Source organism: Micromys minutus (assembly GCF_963924665.1).
Source record: "Micromys minutus genome assembly, chromosome: 29".
In the NCBI taxonomy this organism is placed as follows: Eukaryota; Metazoa; Chordata; class Mammalia; order Rodentia; family Muridae; genus Micromys; species Micromys minutus.
This window is the reverse complement of record NC_137964.1, coordinates 4,665,535-4,693,230: the sequence shown is the minus strand read 5'-3', so window position 1 is coordinate 4,693,230 and position 27,696 is coordinate 4,665,535. Positions and strand designations below refer to the sequence as shown.

The 27,696-nt window shown below is 36.9% G+C and overlaps 1 pseudogene across 1 annotated transcript; it reads right to left on the bottom strand.

Moving 5' to 3' along the window:
- Nucleotides 1-10,404: 10,404 nt before the first annotated feature.
- LOC308439275 (cytochrome P450 3A1-like) lies at nucleotides 10,405-26,945 on the bottom strand (annotated as a pseudogene). The gene is made up of 7 exons: nucleotides 26,907-26,945; nucleotides 26,771-26,827; nucleotides 26,328-26,485; nucleotides 20,932-21,050; nucleotides 14,620-14,846; nucleotides 13,047-13,209; nucleotides 10,405-10,500 (listed from the first exon to the last, which is right to left on the bottom strand). The product of its transcript is annotated as a cytochrome P450 3A1-like (transcript).
- Nucleotides 26,946-27,696: the final 751 nt, after the last annotated feature.

The window sequence follows — 27,696 nt, the reverse complement described above, 5'->3', positions numbered from 1 at the left end:
CTCAAGACGCTGATAGAGATACTTAAACAAGAACGGGAGGAAAAGCATAAAAATTAGAAGCTTTTAAAGAGGAAAAAAAGAAAAACACTGAAAGAACTCAAAGAACTAAAGGAAAAAAGAACCAAAGAGATGAAGGAATGAAAGAGGGAATTTAAAACAGAAATTGACACAATAAAGAAAACACTAAAAGAGATAACCCTAGAGGAAGAAAACCTAAAAAAAAAAAAAAAAAAAAAAAAAAAAAAAAAAAAATCAGGAGTCACAGATGCAAACATTTCCAATAGATTACAAGAGATGGAAGAGAGAATCTCGGGGACAGAAGACAACATTGAAAACATGGACAAAACAGTCAGAGAAGATGCAAAAAACAAAAAGCTCCTAAACCAAAATGTCCAGGACAGCCATGAGACAATGAGAAGACCAAACCTAAGGATGATAGGAATGGAAGAGGGCAAAGAATATCAACTAAGAGGCAGAGTAATTATCTTCAACAAAATCATAGAAGAAAACTTCCCTACCCTTAAGAATGAAATGACCATGAGTATAAAACAAGCCTACCAAACTCCAAAAAGATTGGACCAGAAAAGAAATTCCTCCCGACACATAAAAGTCAAAACACCAAGTGCCCAAAGCAAAGAAAAAATATTGAAAGCAGTAAGGGAAAAATACCATGTAACATATAAAGGCAGACCAATCAGAATCACAACACATTTCACAACAGAAACTATGAAAGCTAGAAGAGCCTGGACAGACATCATGCACACCCTAAGAGAGCACAGGTGGCAGCCAAAGCTGCTATGCTCAGGAAAACTCTTAATCACCATAGATGGAGAGACTAAGATATTCCAAGACAAAACTAATTTTACACAATATCTGACAACAAACTCAGCACTACAATGGATTATATGGGGAAAACCCAATACAACGAGGGGAACTACATCCTAATAAAAACAAGAAAATTCCTAAGCAAGAAAACCAAAAGAAGAAAGACATACAGGCACAATTCAACCTCCAAAAGCAAAAACAGCAGGAAACAGCAACCACTATTCCTTGATATCTGTTAACATAAATGGACTCAATTCCCCAATAAAAAAGCAAGGTTATTAGACTGGATACATAAACAAAAAAACCCATCAATTTGCTGCATACAGGAAACTCAACTCAGAGACAAAGACAGACACTATCTCAGAGTAAAAGGTTGTGAAAAAAACCTTCCAATCAAATGGCCCCAAGAAGCAAGGTGAAGTGGCTATTCTAATATCTAATAAAGTAGATTTTCAACCAAAAGTTATCAAAAAAGATAAGGAAGGACACTATTTACTCATTACAGGTGAAATTTTTCAGGAGAAACTCTCAATCCTTAACATATAAGCTCCAAATACAAAAGCACCCATATTCATAAAAGAAACCCTACTAAAGCTCAAAAAATACACTATGCCCCACACAATAGTAGTGGGAGACCTCAATACCCCATTCTCACCCATGGACAGATCATGGAAACGAAAACTGAACAAAGAAACTGTAAAACTAGCGGAGGTTATAAACCAACTGGAATTAGTAGATATCTACAGGACATATCATCCTAAAGCAAAAAAATACACCCTCTTTTCAGTACCTCACAGCACCTTCTCAAAAATTCACCACATAATCTGTCACAAAACGAGCCTCAATACATAAAAGAAGCTTGAAATACTCCCATGCATTCTTTCAGATCAACATGGTCTAAGGCTGGTTTTTAATAACAACAAAGACAACAAAAAGCCCACATACACATGGAAACTAAACAATGCTCTGTTAAACGGTAGCAGGGCCAAAGAAGAAATAAAGAAAGAAATTAAAGATTTTCTAGAATTCAATGAAAACAAAAACAAAACATAGCCAAACCTATGGGAGGCAATGAAAGCAGTACTGAGAGGAAAACTCATAGCACTGAGTGCTTCCAAAAAGAAACTAGAGAGAGCATAGACTAGCAACTTGACAGCAAAGCTGAAAGTTCTATAACAAAAGGAAGCAGATACACCAAGAGGAGTAGAGGGCAACAAATAATCAAACTTGGGGCAGAATTAAACCAAATATGAATAAAAAGAACCATTTATAGAATCAACAAAACCAAGTGGCGGTTCTTTAAGAAAAATAACAAGATTGATAAACCCTTAGCCAGACTAACTAGAGGGCAAAGAGAGAGTATCTAAATTAACAAAATTAGGAATGAAAGTGGAGAAATAACAACTGAAACAGAGGAAATTCAAGAAATCATCAGATCCTACTACAAAAGCCTATACTCAACAAAGCTGAATAATCTGGAAGAAATGGATGAATTCCTAGATTGATACAAGATATGAAAGTTAAATCAGGACCTGGTAAACCATCTAAATAATCCCATAACACCTAAAGAAATACAGGGAGTCATCAAAAACCTCCCAACAGAAAAAAGGCCAGGTCTATATGGGTTTAGTGCAGAATTTTATGAGACATTTATGGACAACATAATACCAATACTCTCTAAACTATTCCACAAAATAGAATCAGATGGAACAATACCTAACTCATTTTTGAGGCTACAAAAACCCTGGTTCCTAAACAACACAGAGACCCTACAAGGAAAGAGAATTTCAGACCAACCTCACTTACGAACATTGACACAAAAATACTCAACAAAATTCTTGCAATCCAAATCCAAGAACACATCAAAACAACCATTCACCATGATCAAGTTGACTTCATTGATGAGATGCAGGGATGGTTTAACATAAGGAAATCCATTAATGTAATTCACCATATAAACAAACTCAAAGAAAAAAACCACATGATCATCTCAAAAGATGCTGAGGAAGCATTTGAAAAAATTCAACACCCCATTATGTTAAAAGCCTTGGAAAGAACAGGAATCCAAGGCCCATATTTAAACATAATAAAAGCAATATACAGCAAACCAACAGCCAATATCAAACTTAATGGGGGGAAATTTGAAGCAATCCCACTAAAATTAGGGACTCAACAAAGTTGCCCACTCTCCACTTAACTATTCAACATAGTACTGGAAATTCAGGCTGAAGCAATTACACAGCAAAAGGAAATCAAAGGGATATGAATTGAAAAGGAAGAAGTAAAAACATCACTATTTGCAGATAGCATGAAAGTGTACTTAAGCGGCCCCAATACTTCCACCAGAGAAACCCTACTACTGATAAACAAGTTTAGCAAAGTGGTTGGATATAAAATTAACTCAAAAAAATCAGTAACCTTTCTATATTCAAAGGACAAACATGTGGAGCAAGAAATTTGGGAAAAGATACCCTTCACAATAGTCACAAAAACTACGAAATACCTTGGTGTGACTCCAATTAAGCAAGTAAAGGACCTGTATGACAAGAACTTAAAACCTCTAAGGAAGGAAATCAAGGAAGATCTCAGAAAATGGAAAGATCACCCATGCTCATGGATTGGAAAGATCAACATTTTAAAAATGGTCATCTTACCAAAAGCAATCTACAGATTCAATGCAATCCCCATCAAAGTTCCAAAATCATTCTTCATTGAGTTGGAAAGAGCAAAGTGCAATTTCATCTGGATTAACAAAAGACCCAGAATACCAAAATACATCCTCAACAACAAGAAAACATCTGTGGAAATCACTATCCCTTTCCTCAATCTATATTACAAGGCAATTGTGCTGAAACCTGCATGGTACTGGCACAGAAATATGCACATGGATCAATGGAATAGAATAGAAAATCCAGAAATGAGCCCTCACTTATATGGTCACCTGATTTTTGACAAAAAAAGCTGTAAACATTCAACAGAAAACACACAGCCTATTCAACAAATGCTGTTGGTCCAACTGGCACTTACCATGTAGAATAATGAAAATAGACCCTTTCTTATCTCCTTGTATAAAGGTCAAGTGCAGGTTGATCAAAGATCTCCACATTAAACCAGGTACACTGTAACTATTAGATGAGATAGTAGGGAAAACCTTAGAACTCATATGCAGAGGAAAACATTTCCTAAAAGGAACACCAATGACTCGAGCTATAAGGTCAAAGATTGACAAATGGGACATAAAAGATTTCAACGTTTCTGTAAGGCTAAAGACACTGTCAAGAAAACAAAATAGCAGCCAACAGAGTGGGAAAAGATCTTTACCAACCCCACATCAGATAGAGTCCTAATATCCAAGGTATACAAATAACTCAAAAACGAGACACCAGAGAATCAAAGATCTCTATTAAAAAATAGGATACAGACTTAAACAAAACGTTCTCAATCAAAAAATATTGAATGGCTGAGAAACATCTAAGGAAGTGCTCAACATCCTTAGCAATCAGGGAAATGCAAATCAAAACAACCCTGAGATTATACCTCACACCAGTCAGATTGGCCAAGATACAAACCTCAGATGACAACAGATGCTGGTGAGGATGTGGAGTCAGAGGAACAATTCTACACTGTTGGTGGGGTTTTAAAATGATACAACCACTCTGGAAATCAATCTGGCAGTTCCACAGAAAAATGGACATAGTACTACCTGTAGACCCAGTTATTCCACTTCAGGGCATTTTCCCCAGACATACTCAAACATACAACAAAGATACATGCACCACAATGCTCACTGCAGCTCTATTTATAATAGCCAGAAGCTGGAAAGAACCCAGATGTCCTTCAGTAGATGAATGGATACAAAAATTGTGGTACATTTACGCAATGGATACTATTCAGCTATCAGAAACAATGACTTAACGAAATTATTAAGAAAATGGATGCTTCTAGAGAATATCATCCTGAGTGAGATAACCCAGTCACAAAAGAACAGACATAATATGCACATACAGATAATGGGATACTAACCAAGAAAGCTCTGAACACACCATAAACAACTCACAGAATGTGTGAAGTTTAAGAAAAAATATATTTTAATTAAAATAAAACTGTATCACATCCCCCTTTCCTCCCTACAGCCTTTCCCATTTTCTTTCCTATCCCCTCAAATTAATACACTCTTTTTCTATATTATTGTTACATATATATATATATATATATATATATATATATATGTATATGTATATGTACGCACAAATACTTAATTACAACCTTAAAACATGTATTCATATACTTTTATGCAAAAATGCTTAAAAATTTGTACATTTATCTTTGTTTTTTGTTTACCAACTTTATTTTACAAACAAAGATAAATGTACAGATTTTAAGCATTTTTTGATTAAAATTATACAATACATTTTTGTCAGTACTTTTTTTCAGATTTTAAAATAATTTTTACATAAAACTATATGAATATATTTTTAAGTCGGTACTTGATTTTTTTAAAGGTTTGATAGTATGCATTGAAAACTTAAGAGTTACAATGAGCATAAAAAACATGTAAAACAAAATGTAACATGGAAATAGTCAAAGTTTTCTTGTTGCGTAAAGATTTTCTTGTTTTGTTTTGTTTTCTTTATTTCTTGGACTTCATACAGTCTGTGAGTTGTTTCTGGGGCAGTGCGAGCCTCTGGGGTTAGCATCCCACTATCAGTGACTGCATATTATGTCTGTTCTTTTGTGACTGGGTTATCTCACTCAGGATGATATTCTCTAGATGCAGCCATTTTCATAAGAATTTGGTTAAGTCATTGTTTCTGGTGGCTGAGTAGAACTCCATTGTGTAAATTTACCACATTTTTTTTATCCATTCATCTTCTGAAGGACATCTGGGTTCTTTCCAGCTTCTGGCTATTATACATAGAGATGCTATGAACATTGTGGTGCATATATTGTGGATGTGTACTAAGGTGTCTCTGGGGTATATGCCCCGAAGTGGAATAGCTGGGTCCGCAGGTAGTATTATGTCCATTTTTCTGAGGTATCACCAGACTGATTTCCAGAGTGGGTTATTGTAGCCCCGAAAAATGAGTTAGGTAGTTTTCCATCTGATTCTATCTTTTGGAATAATTTGGAGAGTATTGGTGTTATATCCGCAATAAATGTCTGATAAAATTCTGCATTGAACCCGTCTGGACCTGGTCTTTTTTTGTTTGGGAGGCTTTTGATGACTTCTTCTATTTCATAGGTGTTATAAGATTATTTAGATGGTTTACTTGGTCCTGGTTTAACTTTAGGATCTTGTATTTGTCTAGGAAATTTACTTTATTCGATATTAGAATAGCCACTCCAGCTTGCTTCTTGAGGCTGTTTGCTTGAAAATTTTTTTCCCAACCTTTTACTCTGAGACATTGTCTGTCTTTGTCTCTGAGATGAGTTTCCTGTATGCAGCAAAATGCTGGAATTTGTTTATGTATCCTGTCTGATAGCCTATGTCTCTTTATTGGGGAGTTGAGTCTATTTATGTCAATAGATATCAAGGAATAGTTGTTTCTGTTTCCTGCTATTATTGCTTTTGTGGGTTGAGTTGTGTCTGTGTCTCTTTCTTCTTTTGGTTTTCTTGTTTAGGAGTTTTCTTGTTTTTACTAGGCTATATTTTCCCTCATTGTATTGGGTTTTCCACCTATAATTCATTGTAGTGCTGGGTTTGTGTCAGATATTGTGTAAATTTTGATATGCCTTGAAATATCTTAATCTCTCCATCTATGGTGATAAATAGTTTTGCTGGGTATAGCAGCTCAGGCTGGCACTTGTTTTCTCTTAGGGTGTGCATGATGTCTGTCCAGCCTCTTCTATCTTTCATAGTTTCTGTTGAGAAATTGGGTGTGATTCTGATTGGCCTGCCTTTATATGTTACCTGAACTTTTTTTCTTACTGCTTTTAGTATTCTTTCTTTGCTTTGGGCACTTGGTATTTTGACTATTATGTGTCGGGAGGTATTTCTTTTCTGGTCAAACCTATTTGGGGTTCTGAAGGCTTCTTTTATGCTCGTGGTCATCTCATTCTTGAGGGTAGGGAAGTTTTCTTCTACAATTTTGTTGAAGATATTTACTGTGCCTCTTAGTTGATACTCTTCTCCCTCTTCTATTCCTATTATCCTTAGGTTTGGTCATCTCATTGTGTCCTGGATGTCCTGGGAATTTTGGGTTAGGAGCTTTTTGTTTTTTGCATCTTCTCTGGCTGTTTAGTCTATGTTTACAATGTTGTCTTCTGCCCCCGAGTTTCTCTCTTCCATCTCTAGTAAAATATATTGGAAATGCTTGCTTCTGTGACTCCTGATTTCTTTTTTCTTTTTTTCTTTTTTTTTTTTTTTTTTTTTTTTTTTTTTTTTTTTTTTTGGTGTTCTACCTCTAGGGTTATTTCTTTTAGTGTTTTCTTTATTGTGTCAATTTCCGTTTTAAATTTTCTCTTCCATTCCTTCATCTCTTTTGTTCTGTTTTCCTCTAGGTCTTTGAGTTCTTTGAGTGTTTTTTTTTTTTGTTTCCTCTTTAAAAGCTTCTGAATCTTTTTGCTTTTCCTCCTGTTCTTGTTTAAGTATCTCTATCAGCATCTTGAGGTATGATTTCAGGTCTGCGTCTTCTTTTTCTGGAGTTTTTTGCATTCCAATGTTTGCTCTTATTGGAGAGCTGGGTTCTGTTGTTGCCAGGTTGTCTTGGTTTCCTTGGGATTTACTCTTTCGCTTTCCTCTTGCCATTTTGTTGTCAGTGATATGTTCTAGCCTTTCCCTTGTATATGGTCTGTGTCCCTGGATCTCCAGTGGTCTAGGTGACAGATGGGCCGAGCCCTGTTTTATGCCTCAGAGTTGCCGGGTGGGAACAGAAGTTCCAAAGTTCTGTTCCTGGTCCCTGGATCAGGCAGGAAGGAGTTTGCGCTTTCTGTGCACACTCCGCAGAGATCTCTCTGCTCCCTGGCTGCCTAGATTTCCTACTCACAAGTTTTTCAACCTTTAGGAGCTGCCGGTCTGAGTGGCAGATGGGCCGGGCTCTGTTCTGCGCCCTGAAGTCCTTATCTTTGTTTTTTAAAATGAAGTTTTTTAATAAAAAAGAATAATGTACTTACATTGTCAGGACTGATTCCCTGGTCATTATTATTATATCTCATATCTCATAATTTACATAAGTTTTATAAATGTGTTCTGTTTATATCTGAAAGAAAAGTCTTTTTAACAGACTAAAAGGGGGCGAATGTAAAAGATTGTGTTTTCAGGCTGATTATGTTACCCAGAAACCTGTTTGCATTGTCCTGCACAAAGGCTAAAAGGAGGATTCCCCCTGAAGGTTCTGATATGCAAATAAAGTTACCAGCACCCAATGGCTGGAGAGAGATTGAGTTAGGACTTGTAGTCTTCTGGGAAGAAAAAACAGTGGAGAAAGGCAAGTGGTCTCCACCATGAGAGGAGCATAGAGTTAACATTACTGGGAAGGTACAAGAGAGAGACATAGTCAAAAGGTAGGCACAAAGAGAAGATCAACAACATAAGGGGCCCGTTCCAGTTTGCATCAAGAAAAGTAGCAAAGATAAAAAACAGACTCAATAATTATTAATTCAGGAATATTGGAAGGAAATGTGTTATCCATATGCAGGTACAGGAGTGGCCAAACATTGCTATCGTTAAGGCATAATAAAAGTAATCCTTAGCTTTGTGTCTTTCATTCAGAGACTCTAGAGCTTTGTATAGGTACAACCAGGCCACTCCACCTGAGGAATAAAAAGAGAATTAACAGGTCACTGCTATACTAGAGGAGACAGAGCCAGTTTTTCTTCAATAGTGTAGCACCAGAAAGTTATGTCTGCTCCAGTTGATGGCACAAAACTATGCACATAAGGGCAGCACTAAATAGACTTAATGGATTATAAACTGAAAAGAAGGCATGAAATTATGGGGTAGATTTGCCAATACATTGAAAGGAATTTGAGGGAAATGTATGAGTATGTATGGAAAAAATATATTGTGTCCACATATAAAATTCTCAGATTAAAATTTTTACTAAATTTTTCAAACTATTTTTCTTCTGAGTCTCATTTATTCAAATTTCTATCTTCCCTCATAATATATATGAAACCCTCAATTCATAGGTCCTGTTCACAGGACTAAAATATGCTGTATACAATACTTGATGACCTAAGTAATCATCACTGTCACCCAATTGTGAGCCATGTAAGCTACGATAATTACCTACCTGAAATATGTGCCCATTTGAACAAAATATTGTGCTACAATAGCACAGATGTTATGGGAGAAACCAGTCAGAATTAAATTGGATTTCAGGCCCATTCCAGAAGATGGAATCAATAAACAGATACTGTCTATTAAGGTACAAATCTGAGACTTGATATGTCATGAGATCTTGGTGAAAATCTATTAATATTAAGATACTAAATGAATGTAGTATAAAAAGAGAATCCTGATAATATACTTCTCTAGTCATTGAATAGTGCATCGCTCAAGCTGCATTAGAGAAATTTCTTTATGCCACAGTCAATAATTAATGAGAAAACCTAAAACTTGCAAAGATTAAAGAGACTTTGAAATGCTCAACTGTAAGCAGGTAGGCTGTGTATAGCATAACTCTCCCCACAATGCTCATGAATTCATGTAGAATGAAAAGAAAATAATTCTAAGAATCAGATAAAGTATATGTCTTTAAGGAAACAGCATTTCCAGACACAACATGTAGGTGTGCATACAAAATCACAGAGACTGTGACAAAATTCACACAACTTTCACAAGCTCAAATAAGACAAAAATACTAGCAGTGATAAGTTCAAAGTCTATCAAAGGACAAATTGTATTCTGTAAACTTTTGAGAAGGGGAAGATGAGTTTTCTTCTATGGGATAAAAATGGGTATATCAATTACATTCCAGGGCAGCTTTTGCTCCCAGAAGTAGCTATCAAACAAAAACCAGACTACATAGCTTTTGTTTTGTTTTGAAACAGTGTGAGAAAATATGAAGTGAATGGGAAATGAGATGGGATAGAATCTAGGAAGAGTCTGAAGATAGGATTTAATATGATCAAAATACATTTAATAACTCTCACAAAGAAAATAAGAAACACTTTTAAAATGGATGTTAAAAGGAAATATTTATTTATATTTCCAAGTAACACTAATTGTATAAAATTGCAACTAAAACTTCTGATACCAATTCTGAAATTAGAGTTTTCACAATGGTTTACCTTCTCATCAGATTATTATTGATCAAATTACAGAGACATGATTACTATCAAAAGAGCTCAAAAGAAATTAAGAGACACAACCAGATGTGGATGGAGATGGTACCATGCAAATTAGCAAAGGCAAATATTTTGTTCTGTCATTAACTTGTCATCTCCTTTTATTAGATAGTACTTTATATAGACAATTAAAAAGATCAGTGGATGTTCTGAATCTTTTACCATATATCAAGAGGAGTCAATTAAGCCCCATTTTTCTCTAGAATTCAGTCAGGAGGTAAATTAAAGGGTTCAATGATCTTAGACACCACCTTTCTGAAGAGCCCAATAGAAGTCCCTGAGGGAAAGTCATGCTCCAGTTAAGACTGCATCCTGTGGCACAATCTTTAGAACAATAGATTTTTCTGGTTGAAGAATTCTTTGTCTGCTTAATGTCACATGTATCTGTAATAGGGGAAGAAAAATATTAAGAAGCAGCAAGTGAACCAACAAGAACCACAGAAGAAAAGTAAATAAATAAATAAATACATAAATAAATAAATAAATAAATAAATATAGTGTTTTTTATAATAATGCTTTGCAGAACAAAAGAGCAGCATTTAATATTGTGTGGTGTGACATTAATTCTTCCTTATTCTAAAGGCTATCAATTACATGTTGAGAGCATTCATCTAAATATGCATTAGGTAAAATGGTGATTGACAAACTACTGTATTCAGGGCCTGAGACAAACCCATGCTGGTTTATGCTACTTGTATTCTGTGCTGATATACAGTAACTCATAAATTTAATGTTTTAACCTTGTTCTTAGTTTTATGTCATAATATTATTTTAACTCATGGTAAGTTATTTTTTGGAGTTTAAACTTCAAGATAACCATGAAAGGATACATCTCAAATTTATTAACAATTCTTAGCTTTCAGATAATATCTCACCACTACACTTCAACATATTCAGGGCAAGTCTTCAGGAGGACAGAGAGTTTGCTTTCCTTTTGAGCATCTATTCTTGGCTTTCAGGAATGTGTTGAATGGGAAACTCTAATTTTACAGGATTTTTCAGTAATGACTTAGCCACATGTTCTTCAGTGATAAATGGGAAAATCCTCCAATTGAGGAATCTTCTAGTCACAGGTAAAGAAAGGAGAACCAACTTGTTATGAAGACAGGGAAGTGTCAAATTTTAATTGACTGAAACTTGAAAGAGCATCAGTCCAATGCCAGGTGTGCCTTTGTGTCTCAAACTAGAACCTAGTTTTTCCGTTATAAATCCTTGTACAAAATTTGAATACTTTACTCATAAAGTACCATATTAAGTGAAGATGTGTATGGAAAAAGCTATACAAATACCTTAATGAACAGATCAAATAATGAACACATCTGTCTCTCTGTCCAAAGAAGTACGCATTAATATAAAGAAGCCAAATACTAAAAACACAAGAACTGTGCAATTCACGCATCCCTTTACATGAAACAAGAATATGATATTAAGAAAATGCAATGTAAATGCTTTTTGTAAATGTCTTATTTAACTCTTTTATAAATTTAAGTACTGTACACATGATTTTGATGGAGGCATACAAAAAGATGCACATATTGATATTTACATATATTCTATTAATTTTAATTAATATTTTATGAATAAAAATAATAACTTTAATCATGTTTTCAGGCATTTATGAAATGTTTTCAATGGAAAACTCTCTCAAAAAACAAATTAGAATATGTGGAAAGATTAATATGAGGTGATATACAAAAGGGATTAGCTATTCTTTAAAACATAGAAAAAAACAATTTTTAAAACTGGAGGTTTTAAGGACACATACATAGTGTAAATAACCTGCAGGTACCTAAACTAGAACATGGAGAATATAAGGAAATAAACCTAAAAGGAAGATTCATTTGGAGAGTGAAAAGGAACTTTAAGTATGAGGGTAGAATAAGAAGAACAATAAAGATACATCATTTATAGAAACATGACAAATACCTGTTTTCTAGAGCAGAGCTCCTGAGAAAGGTGCTGGAATCACCAAGATGAACCACAAGGTAAAAATTCATTACAACCTGAAACTTTTTAAAGACTTAAAGTTTACATATAAGAGGGTTTGGCCTGCACATTGCATATCTGACAAAATGGGAAATCTAAAGAGAAGCCAGAGTGGGACAACAGAGAACCTGGAACTAGCTACCATGTGGGTACTAGGAATTAAACTCAAGTCCTTTCAAAGAGTAGCAAGTGCTCCTAACGACTGGGACATCTCAGGAATACCAGCAACGGTCTTTTAAAATAATGATTCCCTATTTGTCATGACATGTGAAGTGAGAGATGAGCTTTTAAAGCCACACTATGAGCAAGTTGTATTAGGATATCAAGAAAGACCAGGCATTTTATATTTCTGATTAGTTTTTTGAAACACAAAGTCCATGTTGGCTTCAAATTCACTAAGTGGCCACAGATTTTTTTGAAATTATAATCCTCTAGCCTCTAACTTCTGACTGCAAAGATTACAGGTATGTGCCAACATGTTTTTTTAACTACTTCTGGGAATTAGAACCAGAGATTTCTGTATGATATTTTGCCAGCTGAGAAACATCTAGACACCACGTATATCTTTTAAAGCTCTTCTCTAATACTAATCTACATCCACTGATTGAAAAGTCTGTGAGAAGAGGAATTCAGTGGGCTATGAAAGAAGAGTACAACACACAAAAAAAGATTGAAGACATGACAAATGCACCTCTGCTTGTTAAATGATATACAAATCTCCAATGTACGTGACTAGAATTATAAACAAAATGCAGGGAATCCTGTTGCACTATTCTATAATGTAGAAAAAGACTCTTTAGTTAATACCTAGATACAAATAGCTTATTTACCCAAAAACAAATTATTAAACCCCAAACATGGATAATCATTTTTATACACACAACCTCCCTTTGGGAAAATGCCTACCAGAAAACACTATTTATAAAGAGAGTTTCCTTCCTTACCTGTGTTTCCTTAGAAGGCTGGAAGAAGAAGTTCAGCAGAACTTTGGTAAGAGCAAGTTCCATGTTCATGAGAGCAAACCTCATGCCAATGCAGTTTCTGGGTCCATTTCCAAATGGCAGGTATACATTCGGATCAATGCTGTCCTTTTTCTCCTTGTTGAACCTGGAGACACAACAGTAGATGACAAGTTCACAGAGGATAAAAATCATAAAAGTTACAAATATAAAGTTGCCTTTTTAATATCTAACTAATATACAAAGAAAGTTTGTGAAACGTACATTGAACTTCTGCTTGCAGAAATTTGGCTCTGAGAATTTTGGACTAAAGGTCCTTTCAATTCCCCTTTTCTTATAAGAGACTCTATATAGTTGAGATAAGAAAAAATGCATTTTTAAAAAATGAATCCTTGTGTGAACACACAGTAGTGTAATAGTGGAGTTATGGGGGATGTGAAAAAATCATTTAATGATTGGATGGAGGGCCAATTATTTTGCAAAGTGGACATGGTACCAAAATGCCTTCTAAATAACTTTATACATGAAAATTATTGCTGATCTCAGCATTTGTCAGTAAACCTTTAGTTGGCAGTTGGAACAGTAAACACAGAAACTCATAACTGGTCATTGTGATAAAAAGTAGTGGTGGAGTGTTTAGCCCCTCCAAAGCTCAGGAAACATTACAAAAGAAGGGACAGTTGGTTGTGATGATGCATACTGATAGGATTTGCTGAAGGAGGCAGAGACATATGAATCACAAAAGAAGGAGCAGAAAAATGTAGTAATAAGGCATGAAGTAGGTGCTGTGAAGTATTTGTTTTTAAAATGATGTGCCCAGTGAACTCATGAATTCACAGTATCTATTAATACCTACACAAGAGTAGACACATCATCAATCCATCATTGGAGCAAAAGGAGCCCATGAGATGCATCTCCCTAAAGAGATGTTAATAATAAATGTGTGGTGCACAAGAGAATCTTTTCTTCAGTGGAGTAGCCCACTGGTAAGCTGACCATTCTCCAGACATTAACTCATACACTTATACTTATGCAAGCAATCCAAAGAAAACTCGGAAGTCCCAAGAAATTAAAAATAATAAAACATAAAAACAGGAGGAAGATTGAATGAAGCTAGACGGAGGTTTTACATAATTGGGAGATAAAAGAGACAGGACAATGTGAGGTGAAAATGACAGAATTCATTATCTATCCAGGTGTCTAAAAAAAAAGAACTAGAAAGCAAATACATCTTTAAACACTAAAAAGTTATCCAGGATAATGTTGTTGTGTTCCAAATCTGAAAAGCACATTTCATTTATGCTACATGAAAAGTTGGTTCCTGACTCACATTTTAGTGGACAATTAACTATTTGAGGAAGACAGGGGAAAATACTCTTTGTTTAAATGGTCTTATTTTCTTCCCCTTTCACTCCACATCTACTCTCTTTTTTCCCTTTCTCTGTCATTCTTCTCACAGAATAAAATGGATGCAAAGCACACATCATCCTATAAGAGAGTCATAGCATGCACATGTCTGCATAGTGCAAACCAGTTTCTGATCCTGGGCTTTTGGTACCTTTCGGGGAAGAATTCCTCATGTGCAGGCCAGTGTTGTAGGTAATGGTGAAGAGCATATAATGGAATCATCACTGTTGACCCTTTGGGGATAAACACACCATGGATTTCAACATCTTTTTTACAGGATCTCTCAAGTCTATTACCAGTTGGATACAATCTGAGGGTTTCATTCAACACCATATCAAGGTACTCTATCTCCATCACAGTATCATATGTGGGAGGTGCCTGGGAAGAAATAACAAGATTTCAGCTGAGATTTTAGATTAACTTTCAACTGAGTCTAGTATTGAATTCTCCCAAACTCAAGTTTGACAGCTCAAAGGGTATTAGTTAGTACTGACAATACATTTTAAAAATTTATAAATTTGTTTTATTTTGTATGTGTAGGTGTTTTGCTTGCACACCTACACCACATTAAAACAATGCCCACAGAAGCGAAAATAGGGCATAAAGCCCCCCGCAACAGAGAGAATAGGCATTTTCATGATGGGATCCAAATATGGATAAATCCTATGGAAGAGTAGGGAGTGCTCTTAAACATTGTGGCACCTCTCAAGCTTCTTACAAAGTGGAATATCCCTTGGTGCCTGAAAGATGCTCAACTAGTAAAGGGTCTACTATGTAAACCTGAGGATGAGAGTTCACATACAAACCATTTACAAAGCCAGATAGAGTGGCACCAAACTACAATACAAGTAGCAGGTAGACTGAGACGGTACATGCCTGGTGCTCACTGGCTACACAACCTAACCCAATCAATAAGTTCCAGGTTTGGTAAAAGAGCCTGTATCATAAAACATATTGGACTGTGGTTTACAAATATGTGAAATATATGACTATGACCTATACACACATACATATACACATCTGTGTACACATTTTCATACATCCATTCATATATACACATACACAAAGACACACACACAAACAAGAACAGGGGGGAAGGGAGAAAATGGCTCACGATTTACACTTTTACTTCTTCTCCTGTAAGAATAAATATGGAGAATCATGGCACAGAGCTGAGTCAAAAATGCAACTTAAACAGGGCCAAGGCTACACTTTCTTGGGACACAGATATTAGAAGTATCTTTGAGTCATGTGGACAACTGTATGATAAGTGCATATCAGCATCACACAGGTTGCATACATGTTGCTTGATTAGTACTCTGTGGTCCTAGATTAGAGACACACCAGCCCCAACCCTGTGTCCCACCAACTGTCTGTTTCTATGATAAGATTTACTGCATATTTTCCTTCTGTGGAACTTTAATCCTAATTACTACATTGTGCTGGAAAAATGGTGATTGTTCCTTGTTACAAATTATCAAAGGCTGCAGAGTCAGCTCAGTGAGCAAAGCCACATGCTACTGAGCCTACTGACATCATTTGAACTTTTAAAACACATGTAGTAGAGAGAGCAAACAGCATCAGATTGTCCTCTGACATCCATACACATGCTGCAGCACAGATTCCCACATACATATATAAGCTCATATATATAAATATGTATGTACATACATACATTTATACATTCATTCATACACACATACATACATACAAAAATGAAAAAAACCACCTGATTTGAAAGAAAGCTCAGTGATATGAATACTTGTGCACACTCACACACACAAATTTACAAACAGAAACATTCACCCAAAAATATATACATACCCACACAAACAACAAACACACAATAACCCTCACTCACATACTCTTTCTGTTTCGGTCTCTCACTTTCTCTCTCTCTCTCTCTCTCTCTCTCTCTCTCTCTCTCTCTCTCTCTCTCTCTCTCTGTCTGTCTCTCTGCCTCCCTCCTTCTATCTCCCTCCCTCCTTTCCTTCCTCCCTACACCCTCTCTTTTTCTCTCTCTCTTTCTCACTCAGATACACATGCACAATATTGTAGGTGACATGAATGTGTCTTTGGTGAGGTTTTTTCCTTGTTCCTCCTACACTATTCACTCATCTTATTAGACAGAGCCCTGTCAATCTCTTCCTGAAGTTTCTTCTGGATGTCAGTGTGAGTGGTCAGGCAATACAGGACAAAGGAAAGTATGCTGCTAGTGGTTTAATATCCAACAAAAAGAAAAGTAATTGACTTGGCTGTGATCTCTATGTCAGTCATGGCTGGAAGTAAGAAAACATCTCAGGTAATCCCTGTCAGGATAAACCATCACAGAGGAGATCAAGAAGAAAATCAAATCAGCCCCTATGTTACTAGAGAGTATAGGGAGATGTCATTCAGTCACTCTGAGACTGTCTTCACTGTGACAGCCTCATGAAATATCCAGAAAAGGAGAATGCTTCAGGCAGGTTATCCCAAAGATTCTGCGGTTCCTCATCATCCCAGTGGGCAGCTACAAAATAGGCTCTTTCTTGTTTGTAAATTTAATTTCTAAGTATTTCTGTATCTGGGAGTAAGTGCTATGTGTATGTAGGGTGCCATGTGTGTGTAAATGGAGGCCATCAGACGGCACTGTAGGCCACAGAGATAGAGTTACAGTCAGTTGTACATCAGCTACCATGAATGCTGTGATTATGTTGTTGATAAATTCTTTCTCCCAATTGGTGTAAGTTCTTACTACTAAACTGAAAGTAGACTATAAACTCACAATTAGTGGCTATTTTTAAACATAAAATTTATTTTAGCAATCAAAAATGACAAAGAATGTCTGATTATATGAAGTTCAGTAGCTGGGGGAGTGAACTCTTGGGTCCAGTTCCCAGCACTTAATACACCAGACATGGTTATGTTTGTGTTTTGTATTACACTGGAAGATTGACTGGAAACAAGAGAGCCAGTCATGGAGGAATTTGGCTTCTAAGCATCAAGCAGATCAGGTCTTCAAAAACTGTACATGGACAGCTGCATAGAAGCTACTTTAATTGTTATACAGATGGCACCCTAGGCAAGTCAATTTCCACATAGCAAAAACTCATGTCTGACAGCGTACTTGTCTTCAAAAACCCATCACCTAAACAATTCTATGCCATAGGAAGCTTCCTTTTGTGAAGCATTTCTCTACACTAAGTTATAAAAGACTCTCAGAATACATCAAAGAACAAAATGAACTCTCAGATGATGATCACTAACAGAATCAAAGCTCAAGTGCCATTACTCCACATTCAGGCAGATACAACAGTTCTGTGAAAACTCTACTGCATGATGGCACAAGCCTCAGGAACATCATGAATATGGGGCACCCTAGGCTGTATGGTCCTTGTGGCAAAAGGGTGAGGAGATCTAGTAGAATTTGAAGTTAGTTGATGGCGTGAAATGTTTTCAAGTGGGCAAACAGGAGAGGTCTTGAAACACAAAGTACTGGGTGACTTTTAACAGTAAATGGAGGAATCCAAAAGATCATACTGATACATAAAAGCAAGTGTGGGTATAGGATATAATCAATTAGGTAAGAATAAAATGTTCTTTTTCCATTAGGTACTGATGCACTCGTGTGTGGGGCAAACAGGCAATACTGGAGGCACGATTCAGTTGAGAACAGTAGAAGTCCCGACATTGATCATGAAAGTAATCATGAAACGATGGGTGTTATCTGAAGTCCTGGATTGTAAGACCATCTGCCTGAACATCACCCCAGTGAGGCGGCCATACAAAACTCTAGCCATGCTGCAAGTCCTGCCCCCACAGAAGAAGGTGATGTAGAATCTAGGCAGATCAGCCATTGCCTAAGTCCCGCCTCTGTACACACACTTAACACTCAGTAAACAACTATGGCCAATGTCAGAGGCAAACAAATGGGAAGCAGGTGGTTGGATCCCAGACTGCTTCAAAAGGACAAAACAAAAAGAGAGAGAGAGAGAGAGAGAGAGAGAGAGAGAGAGAGAGAGAGAGAGAGAGAGAGAGAGAATGGGGAAAATAAAGCACACATGTTGAAACCTTCTCTTTGGTCTTCACTTCTTTTGTCTTCAGTGAACATTCAAATCAAGACCATTATCACTGGCTCTCCATTGTTTCTGAAAGCCAGTTCTGGGTTAGCAGGCCCCACCATCAGGGATTTAATCTCAGCACCCTACTGTACACCGACCTGCCAGAGCTCACAAACCCAAGATCTACATCAGTGCCCCAATGGGATTTTTCCCCATGTTTGCCAGCTTAAACTCCTGTGCACCAGGCTGAAAGAGGCAGAGGCCAAGTCACTCAGATCAGCCCTGTGAAACTGCACTTATTCAGATGGACTGTGTAGCAATGCACCAAGCCCTACACACATGTAGAATAAAGTCTGGAACTGGAATGCCAGCAGATTGCAACCATGATAGTAATAATGGCTTCAAATTTAAATTTAAACACAGATGGGAGGCCACTGAGATAGCTCAAATGGTAAGAGGGCTTGTTGCACAACCATGAGGACCTGAGTTTGAATTCTTATTCCCCTTGTAAAAAGCCTCATGGGGCAGCACACACATATAGCCACAACACTGTGGATTGTTGGGACCTTCTGGCTGCAGGCTTGTCTCCAGGTATAATAAAAGACCCTGTCTCGAGGAAAGAAGACAGAGAGGGATTGAGCAAGACACTGGGTGCCTTTATCTGTTATCTGTACACTCACCTAGAGATGCACATGTGGACATATTCCTGCACATGCATGTACTACAAAAAATAAAATCCTTTAAGTGTTCTTAATAATTTTTGAAGGCAAGATTGTTCTGTGTAGCCCTGCCTCTTCTGGCATCCATGGTGTAGACTTGGCTGCCCTTGAACTCACAGAGATCTACCTATTTCTGCCTCCCAAGTGCTAGAATTAGAGTCATGCTCCATCACAGCCAAACTATGAGAGATTATTAAGTACATAAAAGAATGAAGATCAGTGCATTTATTCAAATATGTTTTCCCATAAGTTACTTAAACATCACATCTTTACTGTGAATTATGGTACAAAAAATGTTCACTGGGGTGTTTTAAAAGAGCATCAGCACCATTTGGTTACATGTCCCAAACTCCTTGATTAGACACAGATCTCTAGGCAGAGCTTTTAGACTGTGTGGTGGAAAAAACACAAACAGCACCTGTAATAACCCAGATAACAAACAGAGCACTGGAGAGGTCCATCATGGCCATTCTTCATGTTAGGAGTAAGCTTTTTTCATGGCACAAGACCTGAACAAGGTAAGAACTCTCAAAACTCTCAGCACAGATTGGCCAGACTCTCTCTGAACTCTGTTCTTTACTAAGGAACAATTTTCAGTTGATAGGTGTGGGGGGAGGGTGTAGACACTGGTAGGTTCCTCATGTGTCAGTGGATGGATGCACAGCCATTCTTATGTGGTCATCATCAGCTGGACTCTATGGGGAAGTCCAGAAAATCCTATGATTATGGGAGCCATATCTGTCTTTCTACAGTGTAGGTGCAGAGGTATCTTTCTACCTAGAAAAGCCTGACTATGAATATTCTCACCAACCCACCCCATCCCAAAGAGCTTCCTTGTCCATAGACAAGGAAAGACTTGCTTACATTTATAAGACTCTTTGTTTTTGGGATTACTATAAGTGTTGATCATCAGCTGAGGAAGATCTACTAGGTGCTGAAAGCAGATAGAAAAGTTGCAAAAAATGAAAGGTCAATGGTAAGGTCAGAGGTCAGAAAGGGATAAGGAGTACAGAACCTTAACTTTCTTATTTTGAAAAAGTGGTTCCCTCAAATTCAAAACTGTGGATACAATTGTTTGAGCCAAGGAACAAAAGCAAGAGTGGATAAATTAGAAAGAACTGGCTTCCATATCAACCACATTTATAGTGAATTACGATAGATAAAATCTTAAACAATCACTTTTGTACACCAAAATTATTTTTGAGGGGGAAGAAAAGAATGTTTCCTTTTAAATAATTTATATTTGGCATTTGAAAGTTTTGTTTATGTACACAATCAAATATGGTCATCTCCACCACACGGTTTCCTCCGTTAAAACATTTTTTTTCCTCCACACTCAATGCAAACTCCTTCATTACCCACAGAGTCCAGCCATGATGACTATGAATTCATGGAAATAGGGCCACACACTGCCACATGAAAAACCTACCAGTGTCCACACCCTCCCTCCACAGCTATCAAGTGCCAATCGTTCCACAACAATGGACAGAGCTTGACAATGTCCTGGCCCATCTGTGCTGAAAGTTGACAGTCTTGATCTTGTTCAGGTCTTGTACCAAATCAATTCATTGTAATTTTCATTCCTGTTGCTAAGTGTTAGTTTTTGGCTTATTATCAATCAATTTTTAAATATTAAACTTCTCCACCCCAAGAAAATATAAATATTCTTTCTGTGTGTGTGTAAATTTAGACTTTTCCACCTACCATTAGCACACAGCTCAAATGTTCCCTGTACACAAAGTTTTTGAAAAATTCTACTGAATCCTGCGGGAACTTGCTGATATTTAACATGTCATATATTGCTGTGAGGAATGGAAAGAGTACTGTAAAAAGAAAAGTAAGTTTTAATAAAAATGAAAGTTTAATCTTTAAAAAAATATAAAGCAAAGCCAAGAATAAGTCATCAGTGTCTTACCATTAAGCCATCTTTCCCTATGACCTTGCTCACATTAAGTCAGCACTATACTGCTCTTTCCACACTTTGGAGTAGAAAAATTACAACCTGACTTATAAGTTTGACTCTGCTCCTGTATTCCATGTGAATTCACAAAGAAAATACAAGGGACATTAAGATGGTTCAACAGCTAAACATTATGCAATTGAGCCTCCAAACCTGAGTATGATCTTTGAATCCCACTCTGTGAAAGGAAATTTTTGCTGTGATCTACACAAGCCACAAAAACACCAAAATTGTCCAGGCACACAAAAAACAGCCAAGGCTACACAGATAAATACTGTCTCAAACCTACCCCCAAAAGAAACAAACCCCAGCAGAAATAAAGTTGGACAAAAAGCAGGAAGAAGCTTTAGCACATTCCGAAGACTCAGACTGACACACTGCTTTGGACCAATGGAAGACTACCCCTGATCTGGACTTTGGAATGCAGACACAGAACTGGGTCACAGCCATCAGGCTCAGGGACTGATCACAGACTGCTAAGCACCCAGAAGATCCTCAGAAGCACTCTCCCTCCTGAGCACTGGTGAGCCTCCACTTCCTCTTCACTGACTATCTAGGGAGAGACTTCCAGGGACTCACAGGGCATAGGTAGTGTGCTGTGCTGACTCTTAACTGTCTGTTCCAGCCCAGAGATAGAGCGGTGCCAGAGCCATCAGGACTCACTGCCTACCCTCAAAAACCTGAACATCCTACCGAGCCCACAGGCCCACAGACCCACAGGAGAGACAAGTTCCAGTCAGAGACAACAAGATCACCTAACTTCACAGATAACAAGATGGCAAGAGGGAAGCACAAGAACCTAAGCAATGGAAACCAAGACAACCAGGAAACATCAGAACCCAGTTCTTCCACCACAGCAAGTAGTGGATATCCCAACATACCAGAAAAAACAAGATATAGACTTAAAATCATATTTCATGATGATGATGGAGGTGCTTGAGAAGTGCATGAATAAATCCCTTAAAGAATTACAAGAGAAAACACATAAGCAAGGAGAAGCCCTTAAAGAGAAAACAAAATAATTTAGAGGTTAAAAAAAAAAAACACAATCAAACAGGCAAAGGAATTCAAAACATAAATAGAAACAATAAAGAAATCACAAAAAAAACCTGGAGATAGAAAATCTAAAATTGAGATCAGGAGTCAAAGATACAAACATCACCAAAGGAATACAAGAGATGAAAGAGAGGATCTCAAGGACAAAATATAATATAGAAAACATTGTCTCATCTGAGAAAATATAAAATTCAAAAAACTTCTAGCCCAAAATATCTAGGATATCCAGGACACAATGAGGATACCAATCCTAAGGGAGAGAGAAGATCCCCAAATAAAAGACCCACTAAATATCTCCAACACATTAACAGAAAAAATTTTCCTACTCTTAAGAACAAGATGATCACAAAAATACAAGAAGCCTACAGAACTCCAAGTAAATTAGACCAAAAAAAAATCCTACTGACACATAATAGTCAAAACATTGAATGTTCAAAACAAAGAAAGAATATTAAGGGTAGTGAAGGGAAAAGAACAAGAAACATATAAAGGCAGACCAATCATAATCACATCAGACTTCTCAGCAGAGACTATGAAAGATAGAAGATCTTGGACAGATGTCACATAGAGCCTAAGAGAACACAAATTTCAGACCAGGACATTTTACCCAGCAAAACTCTCAATTACCGTAGATAGAGAAACCAAAGTATTCCAGGAAAAAAACAAATTTACACAGTATCTGTACATAAACCAACCCCGACAAAGAATAATAAATGAAAAGTTCCAACATGAGGGAAACTACATCCTAGGAAAAGCAAGAAAACAATCTTCTTCCAAAAATAACAAAAGAAAAACACACAAACATAATTATACCTTAACAACAAAAATAGCAGGAAACAACAATACTTATTCCTTAATATCTTTTAACATCAAGGGAATCAATTCCCCAATAAAAAGACATAGACTACCATAGTGGATGTATAAAAAGGATCCAGCATTATGATGCATACAGGAAATTCATGCCAGCAATAAAGACAGACATAAACTCAGAGTAAAAGGCTAGGAAAAAACTTCACAAGCAAATGGTCCCAAGAAAGAAGCGGAAGTAGCCATTCTAATATCGAATAAAATTTATTTTCAACCAAAAGTGATCAAAAATGATAAGAAAGGAAACTTTTTACTCGTCAAATGAAAGTCTATCAAGATGAACTCTCAATCCTGAACATTTATGCTCCACATAAAAGGACACCAACATTCATAAAGGAAACCTTACTAAAGCTTAAAACCTATAATACACCACACACAATAATAGTGGGAGACTTTAAACCCCACTCTCATCAATGGACAGATCTGGGAAGCTGAAACTGTACAGAGGCTCAGTGAAACTAACAAAGGTTATGAACCAAATGGGTTTAACAGACATCTATAGAACATTTCATCCAAAAAGCAAATAGAATATTCATCCTTTTCAACACCTCATGGTAACTTCTCCAAAATTGATCCTATAATCAGTCATGAAACAGGCCTCAACAGATAGAAGAAGATAAAAATACTCCCATGCATCCCTTTAGATCACCATGGACTAAGACTGGTCTTCAATAACAACAAAATCAGCAAAAAGCACACATACACATAACGCTCTACTTAATGATAACTTGGGCAATGAAAAAATAAAGAAAGAAATTAAGGATGTTTTAGAATTTAACAAAATTGAAGGAACAACATACCCAAACTTATAGGATACAATGAGAGCAATACTAAGAGGAACACTCAGTTCTCACAGTGCCTCCAAAAGGAAACTGCAGAGAGCATACACTAACAGATTGTCAGAACAGCTGAAGCTCTAGAACAAAAAAAAGCAGATACACACAAGAGGAGAAGAAGGCAGGAAATAAAATTTGAGCTGATACTAACCAAGTACAAAAAAAGAACCAAGCAAAGAATCAACAAAGCCAGGAACTGGTCCTTTGAGAAAATCAACAAGATTGATAAACCCATAGCCAGACTAACTAGAGGGCATAGAGAGAGAGTATCCAAATTAACAAAATCAGAAATAAAAGAGAAGACATAACAACAGAAACTGAGAAAATTCAAGAAACCATCAGATCCTACTACAAAAGCATATACTCAACAAAATTGAAAAATCTACAGGAAATGAACAACCTTCTAGACACATACCAGGTACCAAAGTTAAATCAGGATCAGATAAACCATCTAAAAAGTTTCATAACTCCTAAAGAAATGGATGCAGTCATAAAAAGCCTCCCAACCAAAAAAAGCACATGACTTGATTGGTTCAATGCAGAATTCTATCAAACTTTCAATAAAGACCTAATACAAATATTCCACAAAATATTCTACAAAATAGAAACAGAAGTAACACTACCCAACTTGTTCTTCAAAGCCACAATTATGCAATTACCTAAACAACACAATGGCTCTACAAATAAACATAACTTCAGACAAATTTCTCTCATGAACATTGATGCAAAAATACTCTATAAAATTTCTGCAAACCTAATCAAAGAAAACTCCAAAACAGTCATTCTCTATGATCAAGTAGGCTTCAACCCAGAGATGCAGGGATGGTCCAATATATGGAACTTCATCAACACAATCCACTATATAAACAAACTCAAAGGAAAAAAAAACACATGATCATCTCATTAGATGTGATTAGATCATTAGCTGAGAAAGCATTTGACAAAACTAACACTTCTTCGTGTTCAAAGTCTTGAAAAAATCAGAAATTCAAGGCACAGGCCTAAACATAGTAATAGCAGTGTACAGTGAACCAGTAGCCAAGAGGAAACTAAATGCTGAGAGACCTGAAGCAATTCCACTAAAATCAGGAACTAGACAAGGCTGCCCACTATCTGCCTACACATTCAGTATAGAACTAAAAGTCCTGGCCACAGAAATAAGACAGGAAAAAGAAGTCAAAGCAGTACAAATGAGAAAGAAAGAAGTCTAAATATCACTATTTGCAGATGATACGATAGAACTCAAAGTTTCCAGCAGAGAACTCCTACAGCTGATAAGCAACTTCAGCACAGTGGCTGAATATAAAATTAATATTCAAATAAATTAGTAGCCTAACTTTACTCAAAGAATAACTTTGCAGAGAAGGAAATTAATAAATCAATACCCTTCACAATAGTCACAAATAATATGAAATATCTTGGTGTGACCCTAACGAAGCAAGTACAAGATCTATATGACAAGTACTTCAAGACCCTGAAGAAGGAAATTAAAGATCTCAAAAAATGGAAAGATCTCCCATGGCCATGAATTGAAAAATAAACATTGAAAAATGGCCATCTTACCAAAAGCAATTTACTGATTCAATGCAATTCTCATCAAAATTCTGACTCAATTCTTCCCAGAGCTAAAAAAAAAAAATCAATTTGCAAATTCATTTGGAATAACAAAACACGCAGGATAAAGAAAACTGTTCTAAACAATAAAATAACTCTGGGAAAATCAACATCCCTAACCTCAAGCTGTATCACAGATAATTCTTGGGAAAAAAAACTACATGGTATTGGTAGAGAGACAGGCAGGTAGAACAGTGGAACAGAACTGAAGACCCAGAAAAGAACCCACACACCTATGTTCACTTGATCTTTGACAAAGAAACTAAAAACATTCTGTGTAAAAAAAACAAGATCTTCAACAAATGGTGATGGTTCAACTGACTGTCAACATGCAGAATGATACAAGCCATCCATTCTTACATCCTTGGACTAAACTAGAGTTCAAGTAGATCAAAGACATACACATAAAACCAGATACACTGAAACTATTCGAAGAGAAATTGGGGAAGCACTTGGAACACATAGGCATGGGGGAAATTTTTCTGAACAGAACACCAATAACTTATGCTCTAAGATCAAGAATCAACAAACATAAGTGTGCAGGCAACATGTCTGTGAATGCCCTGAAACACTGAACTGTGCCTTTAGGGGATGAATTACATGGCAGGTAAACTACGCACCACTAGAAGCATTCGTTTGAGGGAAATGAAGAAGAGAAAGCCAGAACTGACAAACATGGTCACAGACAAGAGCAGTGGAACGGAAGGAAGAAGAATCATCCACACACCTACTGTAAATAACAATGGATCAAAAAAAATCTAATCTTAAGAGCTTCTTCGCGTTCTCCACAAAAGGATCATTCGGGCTGTTGAGGGAATCGACGTCCACTCAATGTGATCATCATGCTGGTGATCACATCCATGCTGTAGGCAGCTAACACTCTAAGAAGAGAGAGGCATGGAAAATTAACACATGCATCTGGTAACTAGAAAGTATTCATATTCTCAGGAGATAAACAATGGCACCTCAGTGTGGACCAAGCCCTTCCCAGCCTACCCACACTTTATCACTGCAAATTCATACTGTCACATTTCTTCTTTTTCAACTGTATTTAATGTCATCTAATGACTAAAGGGCCAAAGACAAGCAGCTGACTCATATGAACTACATTAGAAAGATGGCCCTGCACCTCAGTTTCCCTTCCTTTCCCAGGACCAGAGTGATGGACCAGCACTCACTCTTTCATATGGACAGGATTGCTGTTCTATGCCTCTTGCCTCAAGTACTCTACCAAAATGTCTTCATACTTTTCGATGATGGGGAACATCTAAAGAAAACAGAAAATCATCCATAGTTAGAATGGGGACACCAGTAATACAGGCTGCAGTTATAAGACTTTCACTCACCTCCTTGAGTTTTCCACTGGTGAATGTGGGGGACAGCATGGCTCAGTATCTTTTCCAATCCTCATCCTTAGACAGAGAGATGCCTTTGCTCATGATCCCCACTGGGTCAAAATTTTAGAGTCAAAAAAAGTACTATAAACAACAACAGCAAAAAAAAAAAAACAGCCTATGAAAAATCAGGTGCATGATCTGCCAATTGTAGTTCCAACTCTTTATATTCCAGAATTCTTTTAAATGTAAATATCTCTGTGGTTAAAAAACTAGGTCCAGGGGTGGAGGAGAAGATGAGAACAAGACTTGGTTGATCTCCAGAGTTGTGCAGATGGTATTGTCTTGGAGATAAATTGAAAGTAAACTTTGCATGTGGCAAGATCTCCATGTCTGTATGTCCTGTATTTACATGAGCTATGTGAAAAGGATGTCTTCATATGCTCCGTGTCTTTCTGTCTGTTTACCTGTCTGTCTGTGTGTGTGTGTATGTCTGTCTCTCTGTGTGGCTCTCTCTCTCTCTCTCTCTCTCTCTCTCTCTCTCTCTCTCTCTCTCTCTTTCTCTCTCTCTCTCTCTCTCTCTCTCTCTCTCTCTCTCTGTGTGTGTGTGTGTGTGTGTGTGTGTGTGTGTATGTGTGTGTGTGTGTGTGTGTGTGTGTGTGTGTGTACATAAATACCGGTGCACATACCCATGTGTGATCATGTGAGAAAAAATGTCAGGCATCATTTCTCATAACTCTATATGTAATTTTATACACAAGGTCTCTCTGTGAATCTAGAAGGCTCTGGTATGGCTGGAGTT